This window comes from Bufo bufo, chromosome 6 (genome assembly GCF_905171765.1).
Source record: "Bufo bufo chromosome 6, aBufBuf1.1, whole genome shotgun sequence".
NCBI lineage: Eukaryota > Metazoa > Chordata > Amphibia > Anura > Bufonidae > Bufo > Bufo bufo.
In genome coordinates, this window is record NC_053394.1 from 414,691,453 (window position 1) to 414,705,334 (window position 13,882).

At 45.3% G+C, this 13,882-nt stretch overlaps 1 long non-coding RNA gene across 1 annotated transcript; it reads left to right on the plus strand.

Annotated features, from left to right (window-relative positions):
- LOC121003245 lies at positions 1-9,469 on the plus strand. Its single transcript, XR_005779447.1, has 3 exons — positions 1-12; positions 9,189-9,198; positions 9,351-9,469. It is a non-coding gene; the product is annotated as an uncharacterized LOC121003245 (long non-coding RNA).
- Positions 9,470-13,882: the final 4,413 nt, after the last annotated feature.

A 13,882-nucleotide genomic window follows, 5' to 3' on the forward strand; every position in this document is an offset into this window, starting at 1 on the left:
CAACTTCCTAGAGTAAGGAATTGGTCCAGCGCATACCTAACAATTGTTACAAAGAGGCTTAATGATTAGTTAATTCCTTACGCCCATACACAACCTTTAGGATGCCCAATACCTCATTAACCCCTTTCCGTGATCCTCTGGGATAGCCCAGGATGGGAAAAAGTACCAGAGGCAAGCGATAAGCACCATAAAGGCAGCAACTGCTATGGGTCCCTTGGAGAGAGGGTCTTGCTCTGGTTGGTCCAACATTTATTGCAATTAAATGGTGAAATATTGTGCAGGTTTCCTCTCCTCCAGAGGACTGCATTGTTAGGTGTGGGCACTGGCAAGAGGGTCATGGTACGGGTATGGAGGGTGTACAAACACCTGGAACTTTTGCAGGGGCATAGCTAAAGGGGAAGCGGCTGCTTTGGGGTCTGAACTCAGAAGGGGCCCACCCAGGAGGAGAACTAAAAGATTTTATAGTCAGGGCAACAGTATTAGGGTCCATTCAGACATCCATAGTGTTTTACGGTCCGCATATTGGCGAACATCGCCGGCACTTAATAGAGGGTTCCTATTCTTGTCCGCAGCTGCAGACAAGAATAGGACATGCTCTATTTTTATTCGGAGCTGTCCGCTGTGTGCTGTCTGCATCTTTTCCAGCCCCATTGAAAATTAAAGGGGTCCGCCCCCGTTCCGCATAATTGTTCTGGACCCATTCTACGGACGTCTGAATAAACCCTTATACAATTACAATAGTAGGAAACGGACGGAGCGGCTGCCAGGCCTTGTCTGTGAGAGCATCCTCGGAGGGGTTGCAAATTTTTTTTTCTGTGGGGCCCATTCATTTCTAGTTATGCCACTGGTCTTTTGTCTTCTTTAGCAAAATTCAGTACCATAGTGAACGATTCCCTTTCTTTTATGTACACCACTGACCAGTGATGATCCAAAACATAGTCTCCCTCTAGCTACGTCCCCAGTGTAACCAGATCATTCAGGCTAAGTGCCGTGCCACCAAATACTCTGGCTAGCTAATGTGTGCACACCTAAAGTACTGTTGGGTCTAAGTGATAGGTGATCTCTACTATTGGTGATCAGACAAATTTCATGAGGTTGCCTTAGTTCTTAGAGTTTTCTCATCTGGACAACCCCGGTATAGAAGGTACAAGTTGCAGTTCCCCCATGAAGCTTCTGGCTGACACATATTTCTCTTTCAAGTGAACGGGCAACCATATAACCATATAACACATGGTTCTTTGGTTCCTCAACAATGAGAACCACTCTTTGTAGAAGCTGCCTAATCCAGGGGCTTCAACTCAGAACTCTTGTCATCCAAAGTCAACATATAACTTATGACCATGACTACTGTGCTCTTCACCACTCCATGGACATCTGCACTCAACTTCTCTGTCTGGTCACTAGCAAAGACCCTCTTGATCATGGTGGCCATACTAACTGCTGACTGAAGTCTACCGGCTACACACAAATGATGCAGGCCAATATTTTTAATATGTTATGTCATGCCTGTCATAATCTAAGTCTTCAAGTCATCTTCTGAAGACAGGTTGGGTGGAACTTGTCAGGTCAGGAGGTTCTTGCTATTGTGCTTCGTGGTGAAGACCCGGGCCGAGTCTAAATATTTCGAGGTAGACCTTGGGTTGGGTTCAACTGACTGAAACAATTATGGAAAATTGACAAGTTCAGACAAAGGAGGTACATTGTTCTGAGCGTCAAGATGCTTCATCAATGAAGACATGGTTGACAAATCTAAATATTATTATAAAGTCCATGAATGGTGGGAGAGTTAAGATGATAAGATGCTTAACGAATATTAGTACATCGTCACAGCATTCCAGGAGACAGCTTGTGTTATTACACGGCTCTGCCAGTAGGGGGAGGTGTGTGTTCACTTTAACACAGTTTAACCCTTTTTGGTGTCATGTAAATACTTATCACTTTGATGTTCAGCGTGTTTATTTTGTAGCTGTGTCTGAATTTTCCGGCCACTGCTTAGTAAATTGTGTGTCTGGACTCGTATTCATTAGGGAATCTAAAGCCGTCTGTGATAAATAATTACAATTGGAAATTCTGTCTTTTTTATTGGCGTTTCCCTTTAAATATTAAAGGTACAGTAGCATATTTTATTGTAGCGTTATGCAGGGCTGGTTTATTGGAGGATGTCAACCCTTAGAAGTATGTTTTATACTTTTATCAAAGATTTGATAATCTGGCACATGTCGAATTAAAGGATTTAACTGTATTCAGTTCTTTCTTGTGATTATCTTTGTGATATATCTATTTATTCTCTTGGCTGTTTCGCTCTCTAAAACTGAGGTCCCCATGTGCTGTGAACTTGAGTAAAATCTATTGTTCTCTATTATCAGTCATGTCAGGTACAGTGGCCCGAACGCTACTCTGGGTCCCCGCACACCGTCGAGGTGACACTATGTGTTGCTGCTCTCCGGAAGGGACGGTAAGGCATGGTGCACCCCAATGGGAAATACATCCAGTCAAGGCATACAGGCAAGGCATAGGGCTGACTTCTCCAGTCTTCTCCCTGGCAGAAGAAGGGTTTGATCCTGAGGAAAGGCCGGAACTAGCTGTCTCTCTCTCTCTCTCTCTCTCTCTCTCAAAAGGATGGTACCCTGGACAAAGGCTGGAGGCCCAGGGTCTGTGGCAGAGTATCCCTGTCTCAGTGTTTTCTTCTGGTCACTCAATAGTCTGAGTCTCCTCTTCTAAGCACTGATCCCTAACTGCAGAACACTAGGGGATCTGACTGCGCTTCTCATATACAGTGTCTGGCTGCACTAGTGGGAGGGGTGTAGTGGAGAAACTCAGCACAAACAAATACAATGTTACAACTCCCGTCTCTCATAGACTTACATTACAACTTCAATAATATTCAATGGCTATGATCCAGCAGTTTTTCCAGACAAAAACCGGTTTTCAGACATAATGACATAGCTAAACCAGACATTCAAAATGTCAGTCTGTCTGGTTTTGATTGTAAACAATTCAGGCTTTTTCCCTGCAAAACATGCACTTCTTTAAACCTTATGGTAGCTGTGGAAAATTACCAGCTTCTCATTATTAGCTAGAAATTCCCAAAAGTCTCTCTGTATTCATTAACCTTTTCCACGGTGCAAAGCAAATACAGTGCAAATCAACAGGATATATATCACAACATACATATATTATGCAGTTAAATAGTGTTAAACAGTATAAGTCAATGCAAGTTAACCCTTTATAGCAAAATAAATTAAGGAGCTAATGACTTTGCATAGGGGAAACAGGCAAATGTCCAGACTTCAAAGTACCCCGACTCCAGGGCACTACACAGGCTGTAATAGTCAACAGCAGAGACAATATTTTGTTAAAGGAGTCGATCCTTCTTCTCTTAGACATTAATGACTTCTCTCTTAGGATTTGCCAAAAATGTCCCAACATGGGAGCCACTCCTATCTCCAGGACGGGGCCCCAAAAATGAAGAAGAGCACACCGTGCAAGCGCAGTGTCCTGTCCATTCACCGCTATGGGCAGGGGCATAGCTATAAAGGTGGTGCAGAGGAAGCAGTCACTACCGGGCCCAGGAGCCTGAGGGGACCCAAAGACCCTTGTGCTGCATAAGAAGACACCAGTATTATAGAAAGTGCATGCTGGTCAAGTTACACTTCTGGCTGGAGGGAAGGGGTTAAGCCAAGAATTTGGCAACAGGGCGGTTTAGGTGCCGTTTCAATGTTTGCCTCAGACAGCATAAAGGCTGGCCACAAAGCACTGAGGGAAGGGGGACCCAAGCTGAACTCTTGCACCCCTTTAAGGAGAATCTCCTGTTGGTGATCGTTGTGCTCCCTCCATGTCACAGGTAAGCAATGAGATCTCCACCAAACAGCACCCTATATCTCAACTTCTTGGAACCCTGTTGAGTTTGACTTGAAGGAAGAAAAATGTTGGTGCTTATAAATGAACCAGGAAGCTCAGGATGATCACTGCTTTTGCACTAGTTGGGTCCCACAGTTTATGGAACTAAGTAGATGATGACGAGAATCAGTCACCACAATGATCCTTCCACGTCACAGGCAGGAACAGCTAAAACAGTCCTTACAGCATGAGGACTTCATCAAACAGCACCTCATATCTCATCATCCTGGAAACATACAAGTATGACGGGGTGGATGGAATACTGCAGGCATATGCACTGACATCTATAAGTTAGGCTTCAATGAACCAGGAAGCTCAGGATGTACATCGCTATACATCTATGGGGCCTTTTGGAACAAGACGTGTAATAACATGTTTTCTTCATGCCCCAGTTCTCGACACTCCGGCATCTTCCAAGAACATTCCTTCTGCTCCTTACTGTAATAAAGGCAACTGGATGAGGCCAGGACGACCAAATGCTGCCAATAATTGAAGAAGGCTTCTTGTGAAAACCAAACATTGCAGTGCAAATAGCAGCTCCCGGGGGTCTGGGGAGGGGGCTCCACAAATCTAAGGATGCAGTGAATCAGAGGATCCGAAGAATTTCTACATTACATTTTCCTTCGGGGGATCACTTAGATAGAAGGTGATGAAAGACGTAGGACAAGAAACTGGGGGTTCAATGGGAGCAGACTCCAGGGCCAGGGTGTGACTTCTAACCCTGAACCCCTATAGCAGCCACCTTGAGTAAGGGGCCATTCCCATCACAATGCACTTTTTGCAGCGGAAGTTTGGCACAAAAATTTAGCTGAAATCCCACCGACAGCTGCGTCCTTTATGCCTGCCATTAATTTCAATGAGAGGCAGCACTGAAGACCACGAACATGACCCTTCACGGCGCAGCCACGGCGTTAAATTTAAACCGGCAACCGCGTGGTATTCTTGCTGGTTTCTGCCTCCCATTCGTGGAGGCGGCTCTGAACTCCAGCTCCATAGTCCTCAGCGCTACTTCGCATTGAAATGAATGAGAGGCAGAGACCAGCAAGAAAACCACGCGGCTGCCAGCGAAATTTTGGTGTGGGTGTCCACGCCAAAAGTCCACAACGAAGAACGCCATGTCATTTACCTTCCTAAAATAGTAGTGTCTCTGCATGGCCTCTCTTACCTAGCTGGACCTAGAGTGTGATATGGAGGGAAGGGATGGTACAACTTTTGTTTCTTCTACGTTTTGCTTCAGCTGATTCCCAGCCATCATTATGGGTGACTGCAACATCGCCAATGATACCAACCACGCAACTATGCTAATAGTCACCACCTACTTTGGTCTCACACAATGTTCCTCTACACAGTGCTCCCCTTAAAAGGGTTGTCCATAAAAAAATATGCTACATTTTCCAAACCAGCAACTGGATCTGAATACTTTTGTAATTGGCTGTAATTAAAAATTTTGTATAGCCACTGAGTTATTCAATAAAATGTATCTGTACAGCGCCACCTGCTTTTGGTTCTTTTCCTTGTTTCTCTGTCCACCTCAGTAACATCACAGAGGTGGACACACATCCTCAGCTCCATCCTTCACGCGCTCCATTCAATGCTATGAGACTTCCAAAAATTGCCGACCGTGCTTGGTTTTATTGTGGAGATAGGAGTGGGTCCCAGAGGTGGGACTTGCATCTATCTGACATTGGTGGCATATCCTGGAGATATGTCACAATATCTAAATGACACAACCCCTGGCTTGAGTTCACCATATTGGATCCTGCTGTTATAGAAAGGTTTGCATTCTTCCCACCAATGTCTTAATTGTTAGACGCTCTGCAAATGTTTTTTTTTGGAAGTTCCTCAAGCTTTTGGACCTTGACGGGTCTTTCAGATACAGCGTCACACCTGTTCGTGAATTGTGTCTTGTGTTGAAGCTCAGCTCCATTGAAGTGAATGTGGCCAACCTGCAATAACCAGACACAATTTATAGACAGGTGTAACGCTGTTTTTGAAACAAAGCAGCCATCTTTTGCTAATCCTATACGACCCTTTTGAGGGATGCATCAGTTGACCAGGAAGAATATCTAATGAAGGGTCATCAAATGATTTTTAAGTGGCTCAGGGATGAGTTTTTTTAGATTGTGGTCGGCCTTCATAGCCAGTGCCAGTCAGTGCATGCCATGTATGTGCCATCGATAAACCATGGACGTGATACTAGGTCACTGTGAACCTTGTGTCAAACCAAGTCCATTTTTTCCGTGGGACAATATGATAGGGCTTGGTTTGTCGATGTGTAGCTTGTCATGCATGTGCACAATTTTTACAGACCCTGGATAACCCTTATAAATCAGACCAGTCTCCAAATTCATATCCCAGTCCCTACAATTCAGACCCCAGACAAGACCCTGTAATTCATACTTCATATCCAATAAGTCAAACCCTAAACTATAATTCAAACCCTAGACCAGACACCAAAAGTCATAACCAAGACCCCATAAATAGGAACTCAGACCCCAAAATTCACCATAAAGGCCTCTTAATTTAGACCACAGACCAGACCCCATACTTCAGACATCATAATTCGGACCCCAGACCAGACCTCATAATTCCAAACCCCAGGCCAGACTCCATATTTCAAACCATATAATTCAGACCCCAGGCCAGGCTCCATATTTCAGACCATATAATTCAGACCCCAGGCCAGGCTCAATAATTCAGACCATATAATTCAGACCCCAGGCCAGGCTCCATATTTCAGACCATATAATTCAGATTCTGTACTTCAGATCATATAATTCATACCCCAGGTCGCACCCTATAAATCAGACCGCTACACCAGACATCAGAATTCAGACCTCAGACAACAAAATAAAGACCCACTAATTCAGACTTAAGACCAGAAACCATAGTTCACACCACAGACCAGACCCTATACTTCACACCCTATAAGTCAGACTTCTGGTCAGACGCCAGACCAGATTTCAAAACTCAGACCCCAGATCAGACCTCATAATTCAGACTCCAGACCAGACGCCTCTCATTACTGACCTCTCCTCACTCCTGGTTCCCTCTTTCTTCTTTTCTTTAGGACCCGCAACTCCCTGCTAAACCTACCTCTAATTTTGCATGAACAAAAATTTGCCAAGATTGCCCTTGAAAATTCAAACAATCCCAGGAAATCAGGGACTGGTGGTAACTATGTATTTTTGTTGCATGCAAGATTATGCAGGATTTTTGGACTCGCACCTTCCATATGAAAGGAATGTGACTGGATTAGAGAATGTCTATATCCTTGTTCCCAGAGAAGCAGTATTTACTGAGGAGACGGATAGAGTTTGCAGGAAGTAGATATATATATAGATATTTCTCCTTATCCAGAATCCTTTGCACTTTAAGATATTTCATAAAGTCTAGCCTAAGTCCCATTTAAATACCAAGCTATTATTGCAGCCTCTCAGCAAACATCTCAGTAAGACGTTCAATCCCATCAGTGATTGAGGAGGTAGTCGGGATGGGGCGCCGCAGCACAGACAGGAGACTGCACAGCTGTGTAAATGGCACCTCACCACCTGCATTATTGCACACACCTCTGCCAGCCGGCGCCTTGGCTTCATAGGAGGGGGAGGAAGGACCACAAGCTATGTGATTCTTAAAGCGGTTATGCCAATGCAGTTCCCCAGAGCAGTGGGTATCTGCAAATGGTTTGTAGTATCCAATGTATTGTATTGTTATTTAATATGCTTTTATGTATTGTCATGTTATGTAATGCGTACCCAGCATAGCCATGTATGGATGGCATAGCCAGGGTTAACAATCCTGGCTGAGCCCTCATAGGAGGTTAGATGTGGGCTGGATTACCCCTAGCTTGAGGTTGTTATAGGAAGAGTTTACAGTGAGAAGAGGCAAAGTCCTTGTGCACCTTCTCAGTGGCCTGCCTAAGGTGTTTGGCACCCGGAGCGGGTCCTTTCTCTGGCATCCCCCCACCCAATACTTTAAAAATGTACCCTTTCATAGTAGTATTGCCTTCATTGTACAACCTTCACAGTAGTTATGCCCTCTCTGTGCCCCTTTCACAGTAGTAATGGCCTATATGTTCCCACTTCACGGTAGTAATGCCCACTTTGTGCCCCCTTCACAGTAGTTATGCCCTCTCTGTGCCCTTTCAGAGTAGTTATTCCCTCACTGTGCCCCTATAGCAGTTATGCCCCTTCACACTTGTAATGCTCTTTGTACCCCATTCACAGTAGTAATGCCCTCTGTGCCCCCTTTATTGTAGTAATGCCTATTGTGCCCCCTTCACAGTAGTAATGCTCACTCTGTGCCCCATAACAGTTATCCCCTTCACAGGAGTAATGCCCTCTGTGCCCCCTTTACATTAGTAATGCCCTCTGTGCCCCCTTCACAGTAGTAATGCCCATCGTTCCCCTGTCATAGTAGCAATGCCCTCTTTGCCTTCTTCATAGTAGTACTGCCCATTGTGCCCCCTTCACAGTAGTAATGCCCATTGTGCCCCCTTCACAGTAGTTAAGCCTTCTGTGCCCCTTCAATGTTAATAAAATAAAAAGCACAGTAACTACTCCCCTTGTCCCGTTCCTGATGCTCACATACCTCTCTCCCCTGCAGGCACAGATCGCTCTGCAGCACTGTGTGGGAGGAGCTGAGGAAGATTCCCGGGCTACAGGCTCAGCTGCCCAGTGCTCCAGCAATGAGTGGTTCTATTTGTATTGATGGAAGCGCTCATCGCTGCTGGCAGTCCTCTGCCACTTCTGCTCAGGCCCAGAAAGCTTCAGAGACTCACCGATCTCTGCATGGTCTACAGAAGGAGGGAAGGAAAAAGACAAAGGAGAGAACAGGAGAACCCAGAGCCTACATGGCCAAGAGTAGTAAGGTAATCTGCAACTACAGCCATTCAGACTTTGCTGCAAGTAAGGGACACCTTTAAGACACCCTTCACACTTGGACATGTCCTGGCCATAAGTGCCTAAAAAACCCTGTATCCCACAGTGGACATTACAGCCATTATTGACAGCGTACCATTGCCAGCTGTAGATTCTACTGAGAGACACTTTAGCAAATAGTGTGCAGAGAGTGCCATAACTCCCATCCTTGCATAAATCCATACATCGCTATCTGGGAAGAATTGCACTGTGTACAGTTGGAACTGTGTTTTGCTATAGTTGGATGTACTACAACTCCTATTCTGAACTATGGTAAAGAGAGACGTTTATTCTTCAATCTCTGGCCTGGTTTTCTAACTCCTTCACCATGCATAAACCTAACATCATGGGCCCCCCATTTACCATTAGGCTGGAGCTGGTGTGTAAATGGTATAGAAATGTGCACGTCCACCTACTGTGGTGGTTGCACATGTTCAGTTCCAACCTTCAACTGCCATCAGCCGTATGTACTTTTAGAAGCTGTGACAGTTACAGGGTGATAGCTGCGGCAGGAAGGACACACCCACTGAGAAAGGACACGCCCCCTGAGGTGCCAGTCTGAAGAGAATCTAGCACAACAATTGTAGCAATGAATGCGGAGATCCCTGGATCCATGTCAGGTACAGGGCTCGCTCTAGCTTTGTTAGAAAAAAAAATTATGATGTCTGATTTTACATCAATCATGGCATAACCCCTTTAATGTAGCTTTGCAGCAATGGGAGGTAATACATGCCCATGTATGACCGGAAGAAAGTAGTGCAGGTACCGGAAGAAAAAAAACTTTAAAGGGGCGTGCATACTTTTGCAACCAATTTGGTTTTGTTCTACATTATCTAAAAATAAAAATGCAAGTTTGCAAATAGTGTGGGCACATTGGTCTGCATCGGAGCTGTAAACGCAAAACGGTAGGATTTTTTTTTTTATTAAAACAATTTTAACAGTTATTTTCATATTTAGCAGAGCAATAATAATGGTTTGGCCTCTTTCACACTTGCGTTGTTGGGATCCGTCGTGTACTCCATTTGCCGGAGGTGCCGGCCGGATCCGGAAAAACGCAAGTGTACTGAAAGCATTTGAAGACGGAACCGTCTTCCAAATGCTTTCAGTGTTACTATGGCACCCAGGACGCTATTAAAGTCCTGGTTGCCATAGTAGGAGCGGGGAGCGGTATACTTACAGTCCGTGCGGCTCCCGGGGCGCTCCAGAATGACGTCAGAGCGCCCCATGCGCATGGATGACGTGATCCATGCGATCACGTGATCCATGCGCTTGGGGCGCCCTGACGTCACTCTGGAGCGCCCGGGGAGCCGCACGGACTGTAAGTATACTGCTTCCCCGCTCCCCACTACACTTTACCATGGCTGTCAGGACTTTAGCGTCTTGGCAGCCATGGTAACCATTCAGAAAAAGCTAAACGTCGGATCCGGCGATGCGCCGAAACGACGTTTAGCTTAAGGCCGGATCCGGATCAATGCCTTCCAATGGGCATTAATTCCGGATCCGGCCTTGCGGCAAGTGTTCCGGATTTTTGGCCGGAGCAAAAAGCGCAGCATGCTGCGGTATTTTCTCTGGCCAACAAACGTTCCGTTCCGGAACTGAAGACATCCTGATGCATCCTGAACGGATTTCTCTCCATTCAGAATGCATTAGGATAATCCTGATCAGGATTCTTCTGGCATAGAGCCCCGACGACGGAACTCTATGCCGGAAGACAAGAACGCAAGTGTGAAAGAGCCCTTACACAAGTTTCCATATCCCCGAAAAAGGTATAATGACAAATATTTGTAATGCACTTTTCTTACAGGGAGTTAAAGCACAGGGATAGCTTTATGGCCGGGGCGTCTCCCATAGCTGCTTTCTAGGAGCTTGACCCCAACACACACTAGGGTCAATTTCGTAGGAAGCTAATTTGCCTATTTGTATATTTTTGGAGTGTGTGTGTGGGGGGGGTGACCGGAGTACCTGGTTCTCCAAACTCAAGGGTAAAGTACATAAAGAAAATTGTAGTTCCTTGAGTTGGCCGAAACGCGTAGTTTTTTTTTTTTTACCTCCTTGCATATTAAAGCTTTCACAGTTGAGTTTAAGATCTGTTTACGTCAGCAGAATCTCGGCTTTCAGATTCTCCGTGGTCTTGAGAATGAAAGGGTCCCGGACTGGCTTTTGACTAAACATGTGTAGTCCCTCTCCACTGATATCAGTAAAAGATGGCTCCAAAAACGTTTACTCATAGGGGTTTCCAAGATTAAATAGAGGGTCTATTTTTTCCAGAAACGGCGCCACTCTTTGTGTGGAATTGCAGTTCACCCCAAATTCACTTTATTCAGTGGTCAGAGCTGTAATACTAAAGACAACCCACTGAGAAGAGTGGCGCTGTTTCAAAAAAGACACAGAAAATAAGGACTGCACGTGAACAACCATGACTTCCAATAATATGACGCTTGCATACTTGAAATTTGGGAAAACCCTTTAAGAATCAACTCCTTTACCACAGGACATCAATAAGACCACCTAAAAACTTGAATTCATCGGGTGGATTTGCAGCTACTATAGGACATCCAGTTGGATCCCAACTGGAGCTGGGATGTCCTATAGTAGCTGCAAATCCACCCCCTGAATTCGAGTTTTTAGGTGGTCTTATTGATGTCCTGTGGTAAAGGAGTTGATTCTTAAAGGGTTTTCCCAAATTTCAAGTATGCAAGCGTCATATTATTGGAAGCTGTCTTACCTTTAGAACTGGAGCTGGATCGCCGTAGTTATGCAGACGCCGGTGCCTCTTTATAACTTCGGCGGAACCGCCGCAAGTTTAGGCCTTTGTTAAGACCGGTGTATAAAATGCCGGTCTTAATAAATGTGCCCCTATATGTATATATATATGAAGAGAAGAGCAGCTCCGAAGCACAAACTGCTGCTCTAACAAGTGCCAAGAGGGATGTGAAGCTGTTATTTTCTATGTAAGGGGTGACACTGGAAATTAGGAGGGGGAGCAGCTTGGAGATTTTTGGTACTTTTTAACCGTTTAAATGAAGGTTTGCGCCTGGCATGATATGGCATACAGGGGTATTTTCTTTTGTTATCCAGGCTGTGGGTTTCATACAAAGGCTCTGTGTTTCCATGAGCGCGGGGCTCGGTAATGCCGTCCAGGTGCTTTCTGGACAATGCCCCAATATATTCCAGCAGCTAGCACTCATCTCTACGGCCTATCCGAATGAACCACGCAATAAAGAGGCGAGCTGTGAGCAGCCAGCGCCGGGAACAAGGCCTCTTTCTTCTGGAGCCGCTGCCCGCGGGCCTGAGTCCTGCCTTCCCTTTTCAGCTACTCTGGTCCTGTGGAAGAAGTGCTCTGTGACTCCTGAATGGACCCTTGTTTCTCCGGGATGGAGCCGGAGCGATGCGAGGGGAGACAGGAAATGTCAGGCTTGACCCTTTCTCTCTTTCTCCCTTTCTGGGACTTTGGAATAAAACTGTGACTGTCCCAAATTTATAGGGCTGTAAAATATTCCCATCATACACTTGCGGTTCACCAAGGGTATTTTGGCCCCTGCGGGAATTTGCCACAATTTTTTAGTTTTTTTATTTATGAATTTACATTCACGTTTGTCTCTGCTGTATTGGTAGATCACTCTGTAACATGGGTGTTTTTGCGACAGCAGATTGATGGCCCTGTGATGTCATCGAGATGATGTCAGTTGCATCATCACTGCATTTCTATTTGCGCAAGTTGCAGGCCTTAGCACGTGCGTGACGGCTCTCTCCGCATGTCTGGAAAAAGGGGGAACTGTCAAAAAGTTGGCAGCAGCCATGCTTTATTCAGTGCTGGCACCATCACGTAACATCACTAGGTGATACGATGACATCATGAGACCTGGCTGCCTTGCTGTATATGAAAGCATACCACATTGCATAGCAGAGTGAAGATGTGGCTGTGTGATGTCATTATGTGACATCATACCGTTATAGGACCCTGCTGTCACTGTGTCCATGGCAAGCAGGGCCATACCGCAGTGATGCCATATGACGTTACTATCTGATGCAGTTGTGCGACCCTTGTGGCTCATCTGTAGAAAGGCCTAGATCTGTGACATTATGACATGACATCTTAGGACTTCCTTATATACTCTGTCATCTGATCCCCCCCACCTAACTATATGTCAACTCTACTGGAATCTCTAGGAGACTCCCTTACTCCCTTACTTTTTGTGGCATTTCTCCATGATCCTACACTTCTATCCACTTTTGGCCCAGATTTATGATTGGTCAGACTGGGTAGACACGTAGACGGACAGTCAGAGTTCCTAGAGTGGCTCAGGTTGAATGATAAAATTGGAGCATCTATCGACTGCCTGGTTAAACTTCGAGTTGTCTTACTTTCTTTTATACTTTTACACCAGAAAATTTGGTGCAAAAAAGGTCACATTTTAGACCGCACCCCCTTTACCGCTAAGCCATGCCCCCTTGTCTAGCACGGCGGAGGAACTGGAAAAATGCCACAATAATGCAGACAAAGTCGAAGCACAGGGTCAATAGTCAATCGAGGCCAATATTCTGATGTTGATCATACTGAAGTGGCCTGCAGGAACCGGGAGAGGTGAATATTGGCATGTCTGGTCTGGGGTAGTTTTAAAGGAGTAGTATGGGGTCTACATATAGCGGGAGGTCTGGTCTTGGGTAGTGTAAAAAAAGGCTGCTGTGGGGTCTATATAAAGAATTGGTAAAGGTCTGCTGTTTGTATACAAGGGGTCTAGTCTGGAGTCTGTTTAAAGGGGCGGTCTTGGTTCTATATAAATGACTGGTCTGGTTCCTAAATTAAAGTCTGGTCTGAATTCTGTATATCGGTGGGGTCTGGTATCATTATAAAGTTCTGAGGTCTGTATAAAGGGGTGGTGTAAAGTCTTTAAAAAGTATTATTCTGGTCTGGGGGTCAGTAAAAAAGTAATCCATATTAAGTGGGGTCTGGCCTGGGCTCTGAATTAAACGGAATCTGCTCTGGAATTTTATTAAGGGGGTTCTGGGGTTTGTATTTGTTTAGGGGGTCTGGTCTGAGGGCTGTATCTGTTTAGGGGGTC